Source organism: Oryctolagus cuniculus, chromosome 7 (genome assembly GCF_051225735.1).
Source record: "Oryctolagus cuniculus isolate XC-2025 breed Fujian yellow rabbit chromosome 7, ASM5122573v1, whole genome shotgun sequence".
Classification (NCBI taxonomy): Eukaryota; Metazoa; Chordata; class Mammalia; order Lagomorpha; family Leporidae; genus Oryctolagus; species Oryctolagus cuniculus.
The window spans coordinates 61,064,787-61,070,839 of record NC_142873.1 but is presented as its reverse complement, the minus strand read 5'-3'; the positions used below and the strand labels follow the sequence as shown (position 1 = coordinate 61,070,839).

The window sequence follows — 6,053 nt, the reverse complement described above, 5'->3', positions numbered from 1 at the left end:
TCCAGTCTCATGCAGAAAACTGCTGATCGCTAAACCCTGTGCTCGGTGCCCAGCCTGTCTTAGGCCAGGGCAATGGGGAGCCACCGAAGAGCTTTGAGCAAGAGAGCAACACAGCTGCACTGCTTTTTGCAAAAGCCAAGCCTGGCTGCAGGGGCAATAGGAGGGGCCAGTGGGAGCCCAGCATCTGCGTGCTTGGTGCCGGAAGTCTGTGATGAGCACTCAGAGCAGCTGGTACCTGTGGTGTAAGAGCCGTGGCCTGGGCCAGGCCACTCATCCCCCGCTTGGCTGGAGGAGGGCCCATTTGGCTGCAGAACGGAGCAGGCGCGAAGAGAAACATGTGGCTGGTGTGATTGCGGTTGAGGAGGTTGCTGGGCCTTCCTTCGTGCTGGTGAGTCAGTTGCCCGTGCCCTGCGACTTCCTGGGATTGGAACAGGGGCTGTGTGAGGGAGGAGGAGGTGGGGGTGGCCCCAGGGAGGCTGCAGGCTGCCCTGCCTCTCCTTGCACCCAGCAGACACGGGTTTGGGAACCTCTTCTCTGCACCGAGGCTGGGCAACCCCATGCAGTGCTAACGCTATCCAGCCTTGCCCTCTGCCCAGTTCTTGTCCTGCAGGCCTGAGCACCCAGGGGCGATCCAGGGCAGGGCTGGGAGGCAAACAGGCTTGCACTTCCTCCCTCTGGTTGCTGGAAGCTGTCCCAGCCTGAGGATGCCCGGGCTCTCTCGGTCCAAAGGCCTTGCCCACAAGCTGCTTCCCTCAGTGGACTCTGTCTCTGCCCACAGCCCCCTGGAGAACAGTAAATGCCAGCCGAGATCAGCTGGCCCTCCCCTGGAGCCCTGGGCTTCTCCAGAGGTGTGGAGGACAGTAGGACATCCAGCACCCCTACGGCACGGACGGCCATGGCTGGACAGGCCTGGTTGTCTGTGGTGTCCTGGAGCACAGCTCTGCACCTGCAGGGCCAGATGACATGCTGGGGGCGCCTTTGCCTGGAGTTCCTGGAGCCCGACTCCAAGGGGCCCTGTGGATGCAGATTGGCTCTGCAGAGGGAGGCTGGGGGTGTTGGCCCTTGGCCTGAGACAGGGAGGGCAGGAGGACGGCTGGCGCCATTGTCCTCACCAAACTCGGGGCCCCAGAGGTCAGAGTGTGAGTCACTGGTTCAGGCTTGGCTGCTCCCTGGAGGCGGTAGAGGAGTCAGGGTGGGGTTGGGGCAGGCGGGGAGGGGAACCAGGGCAGCCTCTCTGGGGGTGGGAGCACAGGGCCGGGGGTGAGGGGGCAGGTGCCTCCCGGGAGAGTCCATGGACAGTGGAAAAAAGGACATGGGCAGGCAAGAATGACGACTCCTTGGGCTGTCCCTGAGTAAAGCAACAAGGAGTGGGTGGAGCTGCGGGCCAGTTGAGTAATGGTCTCACGGGGGACGGCCAGAAAGGAGGAGGATGTGTGACCCTCGGTGGCTGGGAGGCCAGTGAAGTCACTCTCCTGGCCCGAGCGCCTCCAGTGTCTCAAGATGGCAGAGGCCAGCGCCTCCTCAATGACCCAAGACCAGACTCTGGACTTCATCCATTCATTCAACAAACAGCCATTGGAGAGAAAAGGGCTAGGCACACGATGCCTAGCCAGCAGGTCCATGCCATGGTCCACAGAGGTCCAGGGGCAGAGAGGTGGGGGAGGGGGCACAACCAGAGGGTGTGGCTCTGTGGGGTGATGACAGGGAGGGCTTCTCAGGGGAGGTGGCAACTGACTGTAAGGAGAGAATTGGAAAAGACACGCAGGCAAAGGGCCGATGGCATCCAAGGGCCATGGAGCAGGGGCTGCCTCAGGCGGCAGGGTGAAGAGTGAGAACTGCAAAGCGCGAGGGGCCTGGGTTCAAGTCCGGCTCCCATCAGTCAGCAGCTGCAGAGCATCAGTTCCTGTCTGTGCAATGGGCACGGCCATGCAGTCGGGGCTTCTGTATGCGTCGGATGTGACTATGCCTTACAAGCTGTGAACAGCTCTGCAAACTCGAGGCTGCCCAGGGCAGCACCTCAGCAGCAGCCGCCCCTGTGTTGACCTTTGGGGACACTGTTTCCTGGAGTACGACCGCAGAGGCTGCTGTCACCCACCAGTCATTTTCACGCCAGAGGTGATCTTTGTGTTCTGACATTTTCATATGCTCCGTGTGGTCACTTTGTATGGGACCACCCCCGGCCACCCAAGGTCTGGGGAACCTGCTGCAGGTTGGGGTAGGGGAGGCTGCAGGTTGAATCCGCCTGGAGAGTGGATGGTGATGCCCAGGAGGGTGGGGCCCACGTGCCCTCTGCAGGACAGTCACACACACACCATGACGATGTGGAAAAAGGAAAGAAAGAAAAAAGAAGAGGAGGGGCAGGTGAACCCCTGGCCTCAGTGAGAAAGTCTCCGGCCTCCCGCTGCCCCCTACGGCCGCCCACCCCCTGGGCTCAGCATCTTCAGCTTTGCAGGGGCCTGAGGCGGAGCAGGCGGGCAGCAGGGGAGGAGGGCAGGCCTTCCGGACTGGGCCATCCCGGCGGCAGAGCTCGGCCCAGTCTGCCCCGTCCCCAGTGATCTGCGACTCACGGGTTCTGTGCCCAAGGGTGGGGCCCCAGTGGGTTGCTGAGCTTGGGACCGCACAGGGATGAGGCTGTGCTTGGGGCCAGGAGGCCTTGGCCACAGGGCCTGGCCCCTGGCCCCTCTCCATGTCCCTCAGTGCTCCTGTGGTTTTTGAGATCCCCCTGCCAGCCACGCCTGGCTCCAGGGCCTGGAGTGTCCCCTTTCAGGTCCCTGGTTGGACCCCGGCTGTGCTAGCACAGTGGGGTTGGGGGGGGGTGCAGATCCTGCACCTCCTGACCAAAGGGTCACCCTGGCTGGGTGACCTGCGACAAGCCCAGTGACCTGCGACGTAGTGACCTTTGTCAGAGGCGGGGGCTCCCAGGGCTGCTGAGCCCAAGTCCCCCCCATGGTGAAGCTCTGCTCAGGGCGGGAGGCCCTCGGGTTCTGAACTATTGTGTTAAACTACTTTATATCCAGTGCTTGGAGACGTCCACATTAGGGACCCCGAGCACGCAACGATGTCCATATCCAAGGTTGCTTTATAAACCAGGAACTCTTCCACAAGCTTGAATCAGTTGTCAAATATCATTGGAAGTAGCCCAACGTGTGTCAAAACCATGGAGCTATAGGAGAAAATTAAAGTAGCTGTGTCTCCTGAATCCGTTGTTTCAAAACTAGCCACAAACTGACATGATGACATTTCCCTTTCCTTCCTTTTTAGGTGAATACATTATCATCGAATCCTCCTGAGGGTCGCCGTTGGTCGTTCACCTTCAGGCTCAGCGTCATGGCCAAGTCTGCCCCTCACTCCTCTAGTAAGGCGCCTCTTCCACGGCGCCCTCCTTCCTGTGTTCCAGTGTTACCCACAGCCGAGCCATCTTCCCGTCACCCCCCAGTCACCACCGCAGCTTCCGCCCACTGCTCTGCATCCAGCCTCTCTTATCTGCTTCCCCTGGCTGCTTGGAAACCCGACGTGATTTTCCTGTTCTAATGGACCCCAAAGGGGTCTGCATCGTAGCCCATGAGCTCAGGCAGGAAATAGAAATAGGAAGGAAGATTATGGGAAAGAGAATTGGCCATTTTTGCATTATTATTCACGGATGATATAATTGCATACCTAGAAAACCCAAGAGAATTCCCTGAGAGGCAAATATAACTCATGAGAGTCGGAGCTGGCTGAGAAATAGCAACTGACACTCGCGGAGGACACAGCCCACGCTAGGTGTCCTGCGTGCAGCCCCCGTTCCCCACCACGAGCGTCATCCTCCTCGCAAAGGCAAGGAAACCGAGGCCCCGGGGAGGTCACTGCCTTGGCCGGGACTCTAGCCGTTTGGCTCCGGTGCCTGACTGCTTAACGCCTCTGCTTCTCAACAGCTGTCCCGTGTGCAGGCAATGACTTCTTACAAAACGTAGTAGGAGGGGAAGACACTGTCCCATAGCCATCGGAGGTGCTGGCATTCCATGGGGTGCCTCACTTTGTCACCTGGGTCCCCTACATAGCAGCTGGGCTGGTGCCCAGGGTCCCCCAGAGCCTCCCACAAAGTCAGCAAAGCTTTTGGCCCCTAAGGCACTGACGACAGGGATGCCAGCTGTGGCCTGGGGTCCATGCTGCAGGACCCCAGCCTCAGGCTCGGCCCTTCCCAGCAAGAACACACAGAGATGCTACTCTGCCTTCAACAGAGTGGGGAATCTTGAGCTGGAGTCTTCCTAAAGTCACAGCTGCTTGTCGGAGAGGGCCTTTGTGTCACACTTTTGTAATCCGAGGGCGCATCTGACCAGGACAAGGTGCCCTCATTAAATGACTTGCTCAGTCTCTGCTTCTTTTCTGTTTTAAGAGCAAGAGTAAAATCTTCTTGAAGATTTATTATTTGAAACACAAAGTGCCAGAGAGAGAGAAAGAAATCTTCTGTCCTCTGGTTCACTACCCAAATGGTCACAACAGTCAGGGCTGGGCAAGTCTGAAGCCAGGAGCCAGGAACTCCATCCGGGTCTCCCACATGGGTAGCAGGGGCCCAAGCATTCGGGCCATCCTCTGCTGCCTTCCCAGGCGCATCAGCAGGGAGCTGGATTGGAAGTGGAGCAGCCAGGACTCTATCCGGTGCCCCTCCTTGCAGCCATGCAGGCCAGCTGAGAGCTGAGTGTGGCCTCTCAGTTTCTGCAGGATCCAGGAGAGGTGCAGGTGGCGCCATTTGGGGTTGCGGGTAGAAGACGTGGATGTGCCGTCTTCTACAAGGTCAGGGGAAATGTGTTTTGTGAAAGAACTGTGCATGGGTCTCAGGGGTTTGGTGCATCCAAACTTCCCTTTTGATTTCATTTGTGCACAAACGTTTTAAAGTCCCCTTGTGTTCACATCCATCTTTCCTTCACCATTTGACAAAGTCTCCAGGGCCGAAATCATCTTTCCAGCTTCCTCTACTCATTTCTAAGGCACCACACAGCTCTCTGAGAGGAGGGGGTGCCCAGTGCCTGGCCGCCTGCGCCAGGGCCCTGAGGGCCTGTGAAAAGGGCACCACGCAGGGCAGACCAGGCTGGCGGCTTCCCTGAGCCCCTCCGCCAACGAAGGCGAGTGACTCTGGGGGAAGCCCGGAACACGTGCTGACAGAGACTAGGTGCTCATTAAAATCTCCATCTGTAAAAGCAGCTCACAACCCAGCTCGCAGTCTGTCTGCGATAAGGTTGCATGGCGATCCTGTATGGGAAGCCTTGAAGAAAGCCCTAAATTGTTTCATTGTGAGAGTATTCGTGTGAGCTCAGGAATGTGCGTATTTTATGAGACGGCAAAGCCTTGAGCCAAGGGATGCGGACTTGGCTGGCCGGGAGTTTCCTGTGCGCAGGAAGTCCCCGGGGCTCTCCAGAAACATCCCTATAATCCCAGGCCTTGTCTCTGGCTGCCGAATGTGAGGCTGGAAGCCTGCTGAGCTTTTCAAAGACCCTCAGGAGAAACCCCACGGCTGGATCCCTTGGAGCTTCCGGGCCTCTCCTTTGGAGCTGAAAGTCTTGTTTCCAGAGGCTGAAACGTAGCCTGTAGGAGACCGGGAGGCTGTCTCCTCGGAGTGGCGCCGCCTGCCATCGCGCAGGGAGCTCTGGGCGGGACGGCCGCGCTCTGCAAACTGGCTCAGCCAGCCCAGAGAACAGACAGGCGGGCAGCAGCAGTGCAAAGGCAAGGGGCCGTGGGATGCATGCTGCTGGCGGAAGGCACAACTTTTCGGGTTCCCCTGCTCTCCTGCCAGGCATTTTCCTCCCAGTGCACCCTCCTGATGGCCCTGGGCACTGACTCCGTTGTAGCTCAAGGCACTCAGCTTCAAGGGGTGATGTTCTCTGCCCAAATCACACGGCTCTGAAGACGTGGAGTGGGGTGTGTATCCCGCGCTGTGAGTTCCAGTATCCAAGTCCTATTAGGTAGTGGAACTTCCAAGGAACTCCACAATTTTTCTTTCAACTGTATTTTAAATTGTGGTTTTAAAAAAACATGTATCATAAAATCTACTGTCTTAACCATTTCAAGTGCGTGGT

The 6,053-nt window shown here is 58.2% G+C and overlaps 1 long non-coding RNA gene across 1 annotated transcript; it reads left to right on the top strand.

Annotated features, from left to right (window-relative positions):
* Positions 1-265: 265 nt before the first annotated feature.
* LOC149125592 (uncharacterized) lies at positions 266-3,610 on the top strand. The gene is made up of 2 exons (XR_016237122.1): positions 266-388; positions 3,262-3,610. It is a non-coding gene; the product is annotated as an uncharacterized LOC149125592 (long non-coding RNA).
* Positions 3,611-6,053: the final 2,443 nt, after the last annotated feature.